Source organism: Corvus hawaiiensis, chromosome 8 (genome assembly GCF_020740725.1).
Source record: "Corvus hawaiiensis isolate bCorHaw1 chromosome 8, bCorHaw1.pri.cur, whole genome shotgun sequence".
Lineage (NCBI taxonomy): Eukaryota > Metazoa > Chordata > Aves > Passeriformes > Corvidae > Corvus > Corvus hawaiiensis.
The window spans coordinates 25,294,564-25,310,454 of NC_063220.1; positions in this window are offsets into that span (position 1 = coordinate 25,294,564).

Consider the following 15,891-nt stretch of genomic DNA (forward strand, 5'->3'; position numbering starts at 1 on the left):
ATCCCTGGAGCTCCAGGCTCGGTGGTTTCCTATACCCTAACCCTAGGCGTTACCCTAACCCCGACCCTAACCCTAACCCTAGCTTGAGCCAGAAATCGGGAAGTGGGCCGTGGCGAGTTCCAAGCAGAAAGAAGAAGAATAGGGAGCAAGGTTTTGGCTGTTCCGTGCTCAACTTGGTATGCCTTTGGCATGGCCAGTGTCCCTGGAGCTCCTGGCTTTGTGGTTTTCTCAACCCTAATCCTTGGCATAACTCTAACCCTAACCCTAGCTTGAGCCAGAAACCAGGCATTGGGCTGTGGTGAGTTCCAAGCAGGAAAAAGACGAGGGAGCAAGGTTTAGGCTTTGCTGCGCTCACCTTGGAATGCCTTTTGCATGGTCAGTGTCCCTGGAGCTCCTGGCTCTGTGGTTTTCGCAGCCCTAATCCTCGGCGTAACCCTAGTGCTAACCCTAACCCTAGCTTGAGCGAGAAATCGGGTTGTGGGCCATGGTGAGTTCCGAGCAGAAAGAAGAAGGGGGAGCAAGGTTTTGGCTTTTCCGGGCTCAACTTTGTATGCCTTTCGCATGGCCAGTGTCCCTGGAGATCCTGGCTCTGTGGTTTTCTCAACCCTAAACCTAGGCTTAGGCCTAGGCGTAACCCTAACCCTAACCCTAGCTTGAGCCAGAAATCCTGAAGTGGGCTGTGGTGAGTTCTAAGCAGGAAAAAGACGAGGGAGCAAGGTTTTGGCTTTGCTGCGCTCACCTTGGCATGCCTTTGGCATGGCCAGTGTCCCTGGAGCTGCTGGCTCTGTGGTTTTCGCAGCCCTAATCCTCGGCGTAACCCTAGTGCTAACCCTAACCCTAGCTTGAGCGAGAAATCGGGTTGTGGGCCATGGTGAGTTCCGAGCAGAAAGAAGAAGGGGGAGCAAGGTTTTGGGCTGTGCTGCGCTCACCTTGGCATGCCTTTTGCATGGTGAGTATCCCTGGAGCTCCGGGCTCGGTGGTTTTCTATACCCTAACCCTAGGGGTTACCCTAACCCCGACCCTAACCCTAACCCTAGCTTGAGCCAGAAATCGGGAAGTGGGCCGTGGCGAGTTCCAAGCAGAAAGAAGAATAGGGAGCAAGGTTTTGGCTTTGCTGCGCTCACCTTGGTATGCCTTTGGCATGGCCAGTGTCCCTGGAGCTCCTGGCTTTGTGGTTTTCTCAACCCTAATTCTTGGCATAACTCTAACCCTAACCCTAGCTTGAGCCAGAAACCAGGCATTGGGCTGTGGTGAGTTCCGAGCAGGAAGAAGAAAAGGGAGCAAGGTTTTGGCTTTTCCGTGCTCAACTTTGTATGCCTTTCGCATGGTCAGTGTCCCTGGAGCTCCTGGCTTTGTGGTTTTCTGAACCCTAAACCTAGGCTTAGGCCTAGGCGTAACCCTAACCCTAACCCTAGCTTGAGCCAGAAATCCTGAAGTGGGCTGTGGTGAGTTCCAAGCAGGAAGAAGAAGGGGGAGCAAAGTTTTGGCTGTGCCCTGCTCAACTTTGCATGCCTTTGGCATGGTCAGTGTCCCTGGAGCACCTGGCTTTGTGGTTTTCGCAGCCCTAATCCTCGGCATAACCCTAGTGCTAACCCTAACCCTAGCTTGAGCCAGAAATCCGGAAGTGGGCCGTGGCGAGTTCCAAGCAGAAAGAAGAAGAATAGGGAGCAAGGTTTTGGCTGTTCCGTGCTCAACTTGGTATGCCTTTCGCATGCTCAGTGTCCCTGGAGCTCCTGGCTTTGTGGTTTTCTGAACCCTAAACCTAGGCTTAGGCCTAGGCGTAACCCTAACCCTAACCCTAGCTTGAGCCAGAAACCGAGCATTGGGCTGTGGTGAGTTCCGAGCAGAAAGAAGAAAAAGGAGCAAAGTTTTGGGCTGTGCTGCGCTCACCTTGGCATGCCTTTTGCATGGTGAGTATCCCTGGAGCTCCGAGCTCGGTGGTTTTCTATACCCTAACCCTAGGCGTTACCCTAACCCCGACCCTAACCCTAACCCTAGCTTGAGCCAGAAATCGGGAAGTTGGCCGTGGCGAGTTCCAAGCAGAAAGAAGAAGACGAGGGAGCAAGGTTTTGGCTGTTCCGTGCTCAACTTGGTATGCCTTTGGCATGGCCAGTGTCCCTGGAGCTCCTGGCTCTGTGGTTTTCTGAACCCTAAACCTAGGCTTAGGCCTAGGCGTAACCCTAACCCTAACCCTAGCTTGTGCCAGAAATCCAGCAGTGGGCTGTGGTGAGTTCTGAGCAGGAAGAAGAAAAGGGAGCAAGGTTTTGGCTTTTCCGGGCTCACCTTGGAATGCCTTTTGCATGGCCAGTGTCCCTGGAGCTCCTGGCTTTGTGGTTTTCTCAACCCTAAACCTAGGCTTAGGCCTAGGCGTAACCCTAACCCTAACCCTAGCTTGAGCCAGAAATCCTGAAGTGGGCTGTGGTGAGTTCCAAGCAGGAAAAAGACGAGGGAGCAAGGTTTTGGCTTTGCTGCGCTCACCTTGGAATGCCTTTAGCATGGCCAGTGTCCCTGGAGCTGCTGGTTTTTTGTTTTCTGAACACTAAACCTAGGCCTAGGCGTAGGCGTAACCCTAACCCTAACCCTAGCTTGAGCCAGAAATCTGGAAGTGGGCTGTGGTGAGTTCCAAGCAGAAAGAAGAAGGGGGAGCAAGGTTTTGGGCTGTGCTGCGCTCACCTTGGCATGCCTTTTGCATGGTGAGTATCCCTGGGGCTCCAGGCTCGGTGGTTTCCTATACCCTAACCCTAGGCGTTACCCTAACCCCGACCCTAACCCTAACCCTAGCTTGAGCCAGAAATCGGGAAGCGGGCCGTGGCGAGTTCCAAGCAGAAAGAAGAAGAATAGGGAGCAAGGTTTTGGCTGTTCCGTGCTCAACTTGGTATGCCTTTGGCATGGCCAGTGTCCCTGGAGCTCCTGGCTTTGTGGTTTTCTCAACCCTAATCCTTGGCATAACCCTAACCCTAACCCTAGCTTGAGCCAGAAACCAGGCATTGGGCTGTGGTGAGTTCCAAGCAGGAAAAAGACGAGGGAGCAAGGTTTAGGCTTTGCTGCGCTCACCTTGGAATGCCTTTTGCATGGTCAGTGTCCCTGGAGCTCCTGGCTCTGTGGTTTTCGCAGCCCTAATCCTCGGCGTAACCCTAGTGCTAACCCTAACCCTAGCTTGAGCCAGAAATCGGGTTGTGGGCCGTGGCGAGTTCCAAGCAGAAAGAAGAAGGGGGAGCAAGGTTTTGGCTTTTCCGTACTCAACTTTGTATGCCTTTCGCATGGCCAGTGTCCCTGGAGCTCCTGGCTCTGTGGTTTTCTGAACCCTAAACCTAGGCTTAGGCCTAGGCGTAACCCTAACCCTAACCCTAGCTTGAGCCAGAAATCCTGAAGTGGGCTGTGGTGAGTTCTAAGCAGGAAAAAGACGAGGGAGCAAGGTTTTGGCTTTGCTGCGCTCACCTTGGCATGCCTTTGGCATGGCCAGTGTCTCTGGAGCTGCTGGCTCTGTGGTTTTCGCAGCCCTAATCCTCGGCGTAACCCTAGTGCTAACCCTAACCCTAGCTTGAGCGAGAAATCGGGTTGTGGGCCGTGGCGAGTTCCGAGCAGAAAGAAGAAGGGGGAGCAAGGTTTTGGGCTGTGCTGCGCTCACCTTGGCATGCCTTTTGCATGGTGAGTATCCCTGGAGCTCCGGGCTCGGTGGTTTTCTATACCCTAACCCTAGGGGTTACCCTAACCCCGACCCTAACCCTAACCCTAGCTTGAGCCAGAAATCGGGAAGTGGGCCGTGGCGAGTTCCAAGCAGAAAGAAGAAGAATAGGGAGCAAGGTTTTGGCTTTGCTGCGCTCACCTTGGAATGCCTTTGGCATGGCCAGTGTCCCTGGAGCTCCTGGCTTTGTGGTTTTCTCAACCCTAATCCTTGGCATAACTCTAACCCTAACCCTAGCTTGAGCCAGAAACCAGGCATTGGGCTGTGGTGAGTTCCGAGCAGGAAGAAGAAAAGGGAGCAAGGTTTTGGCTTTTCCGTGCTCAACTTCGTATGCCTTTCGCATGGCCAGTGTCCCTGGAGCTCCTGGCTTTGTGGTTTTCTGAACCCTAAACCTAGGCTTAGGCCTAGGCGTAACCCTAACCCTAACCCTAGCTTGAGCCAGAAATCCTGAAGTGGGCTGTGGTGAGTTCCAAGCAGGAAGAAGAAGGGGGAGCAAAGTTTTGGCTGTGCCCTGCTCAACTTTGCATGCCTTTGGCATGGTCAGTGTCCCTGGAGCACCTGGCTTTGTGGTTTTCGCAGCCCTAATCCTCGGCATAACCCTAGTGCTAACCCTAACCCTAGCTTGAGCCAGAAATCTGGAAGTGGGCCGTGGCGAGTTCCAAGCAGAAAGAAGAAGACGAGGGAGCAAGGTTTTGGCTGTTCCGTGCTCAACTTGGTATGCCTTTCACATGGTCAGTGTCCCTGGAGCTCCTGGCTCTGTGGTTTTCTGAACCCTAAACCTAGGCTTAGGCATAGGCGTAACCCTAACCCTAACCCTAGCTTGAGCCAGAAATCCTGAAGTGGGCTGTGGTGAGTTCCAAGCAGGAAAAAGACGAGGGAGCGGGGTTTTGGCTTTGCTGCGCTCACCTTGGAATGCCTTTTGCATGGCCAGTGTCCCTGGAGCTCCTGGCTTTTTGTTTTCTGAACACTAAACCTTGGCCTAGGCGTAGGCGTAACCCTAACCCTAACCCTAGCTTGAGCCAGAAATCCAGCAGTGGGCTGTGGTGAGTTCTGAGCAGGAAGAAGAAAAGGGAGCAAGGTTTTGGCTTTGCTGCGCTCACCTTGGAATGCCTTTTGCATGGTCAGTGTCCCTGGAGCTCCTGGCTTTGTGGTTTTCTGAACCCTAAACCTAGGCTTAGGCCTAGGCGTAACCCTAACCCTAACCCTAGCTTGAGCCAGAAATCCTGAAGTGGGCTGTGGTGAGTTCCAAGCAGGAAAAAGACGAGGGAGCAAGGTTTTGGCTTTGCTGCGCTCACCTTGGAATGCCTTTGGCATGGCCAGTGTCCCTGGAGCTGCTGGCTTTTTGTTTTCTGAACCCTAAACCTAGGCCTAGGCGTAGGCGTAACCCTAACCCTAACCCTAGCTTGAGCCAGAAATCTGGAAGTGGGCTGTGGTGAGTTCCGAGCAGAAAGAAGAAAAAGGAGCAAAGTTTTGGGCTGTGCTGCGCTCACCTTGGCATGCCTTTTGCATGGTGAGTATCCCTGGAGCTCCGGGCTCGGTGGTTTTCTATACTCTAACCCTAGGGGTTACCCTAACCCCGACCCTAACCCTAACCCTAGCTTGAGCCAGAAATCGGGAAGTGGGCCGTGGCGAGTTCCAAGCAGAAAGAAGAAGAATAGGGAGCAAGGTTTTGGCTGTTCCGTGCTCAACTTGGTATGCCTTTGGCATGGCCAGTGTCCCTGGAGCTCCTGGCTTTGTGGTTTTCTCAACCCTAATCCTTGGCATAACTCTAACCCTAACTCTAGCTTGAGCCAGAAACCAGGCATTGGGCTGTGGTGAGTTCCAAGCAGGAAAACGACGAGGGAGCAAGGTTTAGGCTTTGCTGCGCTCACCTTGGAATGCCTTTTGCATGGTCAGTGTCCCTGGAGCTGCTGGCTCTGTGGTTTTCGCAGCCCTAATCCTCGGCGTAACCCTAGTGCTAACCCTAACCCTAGCTTGAGCGAGAAATCGGGTTGTGGGCCGTGGCGAGTTCCAAGCAGAAAGAAGAAGGGGGAGCAAAGTTTTGGCTTTTCCGTACTCAACTTTGTATGCCTTTCGCATGGCCAGTGTCCCTGGAGCTCCTGGCTCTGTGGTTTTCTGAACCCTAAATCTAGGCTTAGGCCTAGGCGTAACCCTAACCCTAACCCTAGCTTGAGCGAGAAATCGGGTTGTGGGCCGTGGCGAGTTCCAAGCAGAAAGAAGACGAATAGGGAGCAAGGTTTTGGCTGTTCCGTGCTCAACTTGGTATGCCTTTCGCATGCTCAGTGTCCCTGGAGCTCCTGGCTTTGTGGCTTTCTGAACCCTAAACCTAGGCTTAGGCATAGGCGTAACCCTAACCCTAACCCTAGCTTGAGCCAGAAACCGAGCATTGGGCTGTGGTGAGTTCCGAGCAGAAAGAAGAAAAAGGAGCAAAGTTTTGGGCTGTGCTGCGCTCACCTTGGCATGCCTTTTGCATGGTGAGTATCCCTGGAGCTCCGGGCTCGGTGGTTTTCTATACCCTAACCCTAGGCGTTACCCTAACCCCGACCCTAACCCTAACCCTAGCTTGAGCCAGAAATCGGGAAGTGGGCCGTGGCGAGTTCCAAGCAGAAAGAAGAAGACGAGGGAGCAAGGTTTTGGCTGTTCCGTGCTCAACTTGGTATGACCTTGGCATGGCCAGTGTCCCTGGAGCTCCTGGCTCTGTGGTTTTCTGAACCCTAAACCTAGGCTTAGGCCTAGGCGTAACCCTAACCCTAACCCTAGCTTGAGCCAGAAATCCTGAAGTGGGCTGTGGTGAGTTCTAAGCAGGAAAAAGACGAGGGAGCAAGGTTTTGGCTTTGCTGCGCTCACCTTGGAATGCCTTTGGCATGGCCAGTGTCCCTGGAGCTGCTGGCTTTTTGTTTTCTGCACACTAAACCTAGGCCTAGGCGTAGGCGTAACCCTAACCCTAACCCTAGCTTGTGCCAGAAATCCAGCAGTGGGCTGTGGTGAGTTCTGAGCAGGAAGAAGAAAAGGGAGAAAGGTTTTGGCTTTTCCGGGCTCAACTTTTTATGCCTTTCGCATGGCCAGTGTCCCTGGAGCTCCTGGCTTTGTGGTTTTCTGAACCCTAAACCTAGGCTTAGGCGTAGGCGTAACCCTAACCCTAACCCTAGCTTGAGCCAGAAATCCTGAAGTGGGCTGTGGTGAGTTCCAAGCAGGAAAAAGACGAGGGAGCAAGGTTTTGGCTTTGCTGCGCTCACCTTGGAATGCCTTTAGCATGGCCAGTGTCCCTGGAGCTGCTGGTTTTTTGTTTTCTGAACACTAAACCTAGGCCTAGGCGTAGGCGTAACCCTAACCCTAACCCTAGCTTGAGCCAGAAATCTGGAAGTGGGCTGTGGTGAGTTCCAAGCAGAAAGAAGAAGGGGGAGCAAGGTTTTGGGCTGTGCTGCGCTCACCTTGGCATGCCTTTTGCATGGTGAGTATCCCTGGAGCTCCAGGCTCGGTGGTTTCCTATACCCTAACCCTAGGCGTTACCCTAACCCCGACCCTAACCCTAACCCTAGCTTGAGCCAGAAATCCGGCAGTGGGCCGTGGCGAGTTCCAAGCAGAAAGAAGAAGAATAGGGAGCAAGGTTTTGGCTGTTCCGTGCTCAACTTGGTATGCCTTTGGCATGGCCAGTGTCCCTGGAGCTGCTGGCTTTGTGGTTTTCTCAACCCTAATCCTTGGCATAACTCTAACCCTAACCCTAGCTTGAGCCAGAAACCAGGCATTGGGCTGTGGTGAGTTCCAAGCAGGAAAAAGACGAGGGAGCAAGGTTTAGGCTTTGCTGCGCTCACCTTGGAATGCCTTTTGCATGGTCAGTGTCCCTGGAGCTCCTGGCTCTGTGGTTTTCGCAGCCCTAATCCTCGGCGTAACCCTAGTGCTAACCCTAACCCTAGCTTGAGCCAGAAATCGGGTTGTGGGCCGTGGCGAGTTCCAAGCAGAAAGAAGAAGGGGGAGCAAGGTTTTGGCTTTTCCGTACTCAACTTTGTATGCCTTTCGCATGGCCAGTGTCCCTGGAGCTCCTGGCTCTGTGGTTTTCTGAACCCTAAACCTAGGCTTAGGCCTAGGCGTAACCCTAACCCTAACCCTAGCTTGAGCCAGAAATCCTGAAGTGGGCTGTGGTGAGTTCTAAGCAGGAAAAAGACGAGGGAGCAAGGTTTTGGCTTTGCTGCGCTCACCTTGGCATGCCTTTGGCATGGCCAGTGTCCCTGGAGCTGCTGGCTCTGTGGTTTTCGCAGCCCTAATCCTCGGCGTAACCCTAGTGCTAACCCTAACCCTAGCTTGAGCGAGAAATCGGGTTGTGGGCCGTGGCGAGTTCCGAGCAGAAAGAAGAAGGGGGAGCAAGGTTTTGGGCTGTGCTGCGCTCACCTTGGCATGCCTTTTGCATGGTGAGTATCCCTGGAGCTCCGGGCTCGGTGGTTTTCTATACCCTAACCCTAGGGGTTACCCTAACCCCGACCCTAACCCTAACCCTAGCTTGAGCCAGAAATCGGGAAGTGGGCCGTGGCGAGTTCCAAGCAGAAAGAAGAAGAATAGGGAGCAAGGTTTTGGCTTTGCTGCGCTCACCTTGGTATGCCTTTGGCATGGCCAGTGTCCCTGGAGCTCCTGGCTTTGTGGTTTTCTCAACCCTAATCCTTGGCATAACTCTAACCCTAACCCTAGCTTGAGCCAGAAACCAGGCATTGGGCTGTGGTGAGTTCCGAGCAGGAAGAAGAAAAGGGAGCAAGGTTTTGGCTTTTCCGTGCTCAACTTTGTATGCCTTTCGCATGGTCAGTGTCCCTGGAGCTCCTGGCTTTGTGGTTTTCTGAACCCTAAACCTAGGCTTAGGCCTAGGCGAAACCCTAACCCTAACCCTAGCTTGAGCCAGAAATCCTGAAGTGGGCTGTGGTGAGTTCCAAGCAGGAAGAAGAAGGGGGAGCAAAGTTTTGGCTGTGCCCTGCTCAACTTTGCATGCCTTTGGCATGGTCAGTGTCCCTGGAGCACCTGGCTTTGTGGTTTTCGCAGCCCTAATCCTTGGCATAACCCTAGTGCTAACCCTAACCCTAGCTTGAGCCAGAAATCCGGAAGTGGGCCGTGGCGAGTTCCAAGCAGAAAGAAGAAGACGAGGGAGCAAGGTTTTGGCTGTTCCGTGCTCAACTTGGTATGCCTTTGGCATGGTCAGTGTCCCTGGAGCTCCTGGCTCTGTGGTTTTCTGAACCCTAAACCTAGGCTTAGGCATAGGCGTAACCCTAACCCTAACCCTAGCTTGAGCCAGAAACCAGGCATTGGGCTGTGGTGAGTTCCAAGCAGGAAAAAGACGAGGGAGCGAGGTTTTGGCTTTGCTGCGCTCACCTTGGAATGCCTTTTGCATGGCCCGTGTCCCTGGAGCTCCTGGCTTTTTGTTTTCTGAACACTAAACCTTGGCCTAGGCGTAGGCGTAACCCTAACCCTAACCCTAGCTTGAGCCAGAAATCCAGCAGTGGGCTGTGGTGAGTTCTGAGCAGGAAGAAGAAAAGGGAGCAAGGTTTTGGCTTTTCCGGGCTCACCTTGGAATGCCTTTTGCATGGTCAGTGTCCCTGGAGCTCCTGGCTTTGTGGTTTTCTGAACCCTAAACCTAGGCTTAGGCCTAGGCGTAACCCTAACCCTAACCCTAGCTTGAGCCAGAAATCCTGAAGTGGGCTGTGGTGAGTTCTAAGCAGGAAAAAGACGAGGGAGCAAGGTTTTGGCTTTGCTGCGCTCACCTTGGAATGCCTTTGGCATGGCCAGTGTCCCTGGAGCTGCTGGCTCTGTGGTTTTCGCAGCCCTAATCCTCGGCGTAACCCTAGTGCTAACCCTAACCCTAGCTTGAGCGAGAAATCGGGTTGTGGGCCGTGGCGAGTTCCAAGCAGAAAGAAGAAGGGGGAGCAAGGTTTTGGCTTTTCCGTGCTCGACTTTGTATGCCTTTCGCATGGTGAGTATCCCTGGAGCTCCTGGCTCTGTGGTTTTCTGAACCCTAAACCTAGGCTTAGGCATAGGCGTAACCCTAACCCTAACCCTAGCTTGAGCCAGAAACTGAGCATTGGGCTGTGGTGAGTTCCGAGCAGAAAGAAGAAAAAGGCGCAAAGTTTTGGGCTGTGCTGCGCTCACCTTGGCATGCCTTTTACATGGTGAGTATCCCTGGAGCTCTGGGCTCGGTGGTTTTCTATACTCTAACCCTAGGCGTTACCCTAACCCCAACCCTAACCCTAACCCTAGCTTGAGCCAGAAATCGGGAAGTGGGCCGTGGCGAGTTCCAAGCAGAAAGAAGAAGACGAGGGAGCAAGGTTTTGGCTGTTCCGTGTCACCTTGGAAGGCCTTTGGCATGGCCAGTGTCCCTGGAGCTCCTGGCTTTGTGGTTTTCTGAACCCTAAACCTAGGCTTAGGCCTAGGCGTAACCCTAACCCTAACCCTAGCTTGAGCCAGAAATCCGGCAATGGGCTGTGGCGAGTTCCGAGCAGAAAGAAGAAGAGAGGGAGCAAAGTTTTGGCTGTGCCCTGCTCAACTTTGCATGCCTTTGGCATGGTCAGTGTCCCTGGAGCACCTGGCTTTGTGGTTTTCGCAGCCCTAATCCTCGGCATAACCCTAGTGCTAACCCTAACCCTAGCTTGAGCCAGAAATCTGGAAGTGGGCCGTGGCGAGTTCCAAGCAGAAAGAAGAAGACGAGGGAGCAAGGTTTTGGCTGTTCCGTGCTCAACTTGGTATGCCTTTCACATGGTCAGTGTCCCTGGAGCTCCTGGCTCTGTGGTTTTCTGAACCCTAAACCTAGGCTTAGGCATAGGCGTAACCCTAACCCTAACCCTAGCTTGAGCCAGAAATCCTGAAGTGGGCTGTGGTGAGTTCCAAGCAGGAAAAAGACGAGGGAGCGGGGTTTTGGCTTTGCTGCGCTCACCTTGGAATGCCTTTTGCATGGCCAGTGTCCCTGGAGCTCCTGGCTTTTTGTTTTCTGAACACTAAACCTTGGCCTAGGCGTAGGCGTAACCCTAACCCTAACCCTAGCTTGAGCCAGAAATCCAGCAGTGGGCTGTGGTGAGTTCTGAGCAGGAAGAAGAAAAGGGAGCAAGGTTTTGGCTTTGCTGCGCTCACCTTGGAATGCCTTTTGCATGGTCAGTGTCCCTGGAGCTCCTGGCTTTGTGGTTTTCTGAACCCTAAACCTAGGCTTAGGCCTAGGCGTAACCCTAACCCTAACCCTAGCTTGAGCCAGAAATCCTGAAGTGGGCTGTGGTGAGTTCCAAGCAGGAAAAAGACGTGGGAGCAAGGTTTTGGCTTTGCTGCGCTCACCTTGGAATGCCTTTGGCATGGCCAGTGTCCCTGGAGCTGCTGGCTTTTTGTTTTCTGAACCCTAAACCTAGGCCTAGGCGTAGGCGTAACCCTAACCCTAACCCTAGCTTGAGCCAGAAATCTGGAAGTGGGCTGTGGTGAGTTCCGAGCAGAAAGAAGAAAAAGGAGCAAAGTTTTGGGCTGTGCTGCGCTCACCTTGGCATGCCTTTTGCATGGTGAGTATCCCTGGAGCTCCGGGCTCGGTGGTTTTCTATACTCTAACCCTAGGGGTTACCCTAACCCCGACCCTAACCCTAACCCTAGCTTGAGCCAGAAATCGGGAAGTGGGCCGTGGCGAGTTCCAAGCAGAAAGAAGAAGAATAGGGAGCAAGGTTTTGGCTGTTCCGTGCTCAACTTGGTATGCCTTTGGCATGGCCAGTGTCCCTGGAGCTCCTGGCTTTGTGGTTTTCTCAACCCTAATCCTTGGCATAACTCTAACCCTAACCCTAGCTTGAGCCAGAAACCAGGCATTGGGCTGTGGTGAGTTCCAAGCAGGAAAAAGACGAGGGAGCAAGGTTTAGGCTTTGCTGCGCTCACCTTGGAATGCCTTTTGCATGGTCAGTGTCCCTGGAGCTGCTGGCTCTGTGGTTTTCGCAGCCCTAATCCTCGGCGTAACCCTAGTGCTAACCCTAACCCTAGCTTGAGCGAGAAATCGGGTTGTGGGCCGTGGCGAGTTCCAAGCAGAAAGAAGAAGGGGGAGCAAAGTTTTGGCTTTTCCGTACTCAACTTTGTATGCCTTTCGCATGGCCAGTGTCCCTGGAGCTCCTGGCTCTGTGGTTTTCTGAACCCTAAACCTAGGCTTAGGCCTAGGCGTAACCCTAACCCTAACCCTAGCTTGAGCGAGAAATCGGGTTGTGGGCCGTGGCGAGTTCCAAGCAGAAAGAAGACGAATAGGGAGCAAGGTTTTGGCTGTTCCGTGCTCAACTTGGTATGCCTTTCGCATGCTCAGTGTCCCTGGAGCTCCTAGCTTTGTGGCTTTCTGAACCCTAAACCTAGGCTTAGGCATAGGCGTAACCCTAACCCTAACCCTAGCTTGAGCCAGAAACCGAGCATTGGGCTGTGGTGAGTTCCGAGCAGAAAGAAGAAAAAGGAGCAAAGTTTTGGGCTGTGCTGCGCTCACCTTGGCATGCCTTTTGCATGGTGAGTATCCCTGGAGCTCCGGGCTCGGTGGTTTTCTATACCCTAACCCTAGGCGTTACCCTAACCCCGACCCTAACCCTAACCCTAGCTTGAGCCAGAAATCGGGAAGTGGGCCGTGGCGAGTTCCAAGCAGAAAGAAGAAGACGAGGGAGCAAGGTTTTGGCTGTTCCGTGCTCAACTTGGTATGCCTTTGGCATGGTCAGTGTCCCTGGAGCTCCTGGCTCTGTGGTTTTCTGAACCCTAAACCTAGGCTTAGGCATAGGCGTAACCCTAACCCTAACCCTAGCTTGAGCCAGAAACCAGGCATTGGGCTGTGGTGAGTTCCAAGCAGGAAAAAGACGAGGGAGCGAGGTTTTGGCTTTGCTGCGCTCACCTTGGAATGCCTTTTGCATGGCCCGTGTCCCTGGAGCTCCTGGCTTTTTGTTTTCTGAACACTAAACCTTGGCCTAGGCGTAGGCGTAACCCTAACCCTAACCCTAGCTTGAGCCAGAAATCCAGCAGTGGGCTGTGGTGAGTTCTGAGCAGGAAGAAGAAAAGGGAGAAAGGTTTTGGCTTTTCCGGGCTCAACTTTTTATGCCTTTCGCATGGCCAGTGTCCCTGGAGCTCCTGGCTTTGTGGTTTTCTCAACCCTAAACCTAGGCTTAGGCCTAGGCGTAACCCTAACCCTAACCCTAGCTTGAGCCAGAAATCCTGAAGTGGGCTGTGGTGAGTTCCAAGCAGGAAAAAGACGAGGGAGCAAGGTTTTGGCTTTGCTGCGCTACCTTGGAATGCCTTTAGCATGGCCAGTGTCCCTGGAGCTGCTGGTTTTTTGTTTTCTGAACACTAAACCTAGGCCTAGGCGTAGGCGTAACCCTAACCCTAACCCTAGCTTGAGCCAGAAACCAGGCATTGGGCTGTGGTGAGTTCCAAGCAGAAAGAAGAAGGGGGAGCAAGGTTTTGGGCTGTGCTGCGCTCACCTTGGCATGCCTTTTGCATGGTGAGTATCCCTGGAGCTCCAGGCTCGGTGGTTTCCTATACCCTAACCCTAGGCGTTACCCTAACCCCGACCCTAACCCTAACCCTAGCTTGAGCCAGAAATCCGGCAGTGGGCCGTGGCGAGTTCCAAGCAGAAAGAAGAAGAATAGGGAGCAAGGTTTTGGCTGTTCCGTGCTCAACTTGGTATGCCTTTGGCATGGCCAGTGTCCCTGGAGCTGCTGGCTTTGTGGTTTTCTCAACCCTAATCCTTGGCATAACTCTAACCCTAACCCTAGCTTGAGCCAGAAACCAGGCATTGGGCTGTGGTGAGTTCCAAGCAGGAAAAAGACGAGGGAGCAAGGTTTAGGCTTTGCTGCGCTCACCTTGGAATGCCTTTTGCATGGTCAGTGTCCCTGGAGCTCCTGGCTCTGTGGTTTTCGCAGCCCTAATCCTCGGCGTAACCCTAGTGCTAACCCTAACCCTAGCTTGAGCCAGAAATCGGGTTGTGGGCCGTGGCGAGTTCCAAGCAGAAAGAAGAAGGGGGAGCAAGGTTTTGGCTTTTCCGTACTCAACTTTGTATGCCTTTCGCATGGCCAGTGTCCCTGGAGCTCCTGGCTCTGTGGTTTTCTGAACCCTAAACCTAGGCTTAGGCCTAGGCGTAACCCTAACCCTAACCCTAGCTTGAGCCAGAAATCCTGAAGTGGGCTGTGGTGAGTTCTAAGCAGGAAAAAGACGAGGGAGCAAGGTTTTGGCTTTGCTGCGCTCACCTTGGCATGCCTTTGGCATGGCCAGTGTCCCTGGAGCTGCTGGCTCTGTGGTTTTCGCAGCCCTAATCCTCGGCGTAACCCTAGTGCTAACCCTAACCCTAGCTTGAGCGAGAAATCGGGTTGTGGGCCGTGGCGAGTTCCGAGCAGAAAGAAGAAGGGGGAGCAAGGTTTTGGGCTGTGCTGCGCTCACCTTGGCATGCCTTTTGCATGGTGAGTATCCCTGGAGCTCCGGGCTCGGTGGTTTTCTATACCCTAACCCTAGGGGTTACCCTAACCCCGACCCTAACCCTAACCCTAGCTTGAGCCAGAAATCGGGAAGTGGGCCGTGGCGAGTTCCAAGCAGAAAGAAGAAGAATAGGGAGCAAGGTTTTGGCTTTGCTGCGCTCACCTTGGTATGCCTTTGGCATGGCCAGTGTCCCTGGAGCTCCTGGCTTTGTGGTTTTCTCAACCCTAATCCTTGGCATAACTCTAACCCTAACCCTAGCTTGAGCCAGAAACCAGGCATTGGGCTGTGGTGAGTTCCGAGCAGGAAGAAGAAAAGGGAGCAAGGTTTTGGCTTTTCCGTGCTCAACTTTGTATGCCTTTCGCATGGTCAGTGTCCCTGGAGCTCCTGGCTTTGTGGTTTTCTGAACCCTAAACCTAGGCTTAGGCCTAGGCGAAACCCTAACCCTAACCCTAGCTTGAGCCAGAAATCCTGAAGTGGGCTGTGGTGAGTTCCAAGCAGGAAGAAGAAGGGGGAGCAAAGTTTTGGCTGTGCCCTGCTCAACTTTGCATGCCTTTGGCATGGTCAGTGTCCCTGGAGCACCTGGCTTTGTGGTTTTCGCAGCCCTAATCCTTGGCATAACCCTAGTGCTAACCCTAACCCTAGCTTGAGCCAGAAATCCGGAAGTGGGCCGTGGCGAGTTCCAAGCAGAAAGAAGAAGACGAGGGAGCAAGGTTTTGGCTGTTCCGTGCTCAACTTGGTATGCCTTTGGCATGGTCAGTGTCCCTGGAGCTCCTGGCTCTGTGGTTTTCTGAACCCTAAACCTAGGCTTAGGCATAGGCGTAACCCTAACCCTAACCCTAGCTTGAGCCAGAAACCAGGCATTGGGCTGTGGTGAGTTCCAAGCAGGAAAAAGACGAGGGAGCGAGGTTTTGGCTTTGCTGCGCTCACCTTGGAATGCCTTTTGCATGGCCCGTGTCCCTGGAGCTCCTGGCTTTTTGTTTTCTGAACACTAAACCTTGGCCTAGGCGTAGGCGTAACCCTAACCCTAACCCTAGCTTGAGCCAGAAATCCAGCAGTGGGCTGTGGTGAGTTCTGAGCAGGAAGAAGAAAAGGGAGCAAGGTTTTGGCTTTTCCGGGCTCACCTTGGAATGCCTTTTGCATGGTCAGTGTCCCTGGAGCTCCTGGCTTTGTGGTTTTCTGAACCCTAAACCTAGGCTTAGGCCTAGGCGTAACCCTAACCCTAACCCTAGCTTGAGCCAGAAATCCTGAAGTGGGCTGTGGTGAGTTCTAAGCAGGAAAAAGACGAGGGAGCAAGGTTTTGGCTTTGCTGCGCTCACCTTGGAATGCCTTTGGCATGGCCAGTGTCCCTGGAGCTGCTGGCTCTGTGGTTTTCGCAGCCCTAATCCTCGGCGTAACCCTAGTGCTAACCCTAACCCTAGCTTGAGCCAGAAATCGGGTTGTGGGCCGTGGCGAGTTCCAAGCAGAAAGAAGAAGGGGGAGCAAGGTTTTGGCTTTTCCGTGCTCGACTTTGTATGCCTTTCGCATGGTGAGTATCCCTGGAGCTCCTGGCTCTGTGGTTTTCTGAACCCTAAACCTAGGCTTAGGCATAGGCGTAACCCTAACCCTAACCCTAGCTTGAGCCAGAAACTGAGCATTGGGCTGTGGTGAGTTCCGAGCAGAAAGAAGAAAAAGGCGCAAAGTTTTGGGCTGTGCTGCGCTCACCTTGGCATGCCTTTTACATGGTGAGTATCCCTGGAGCTCTGGGCTCGGTGGTTTTCTATACTCTAACCCTAGGCGTTACCCTAACC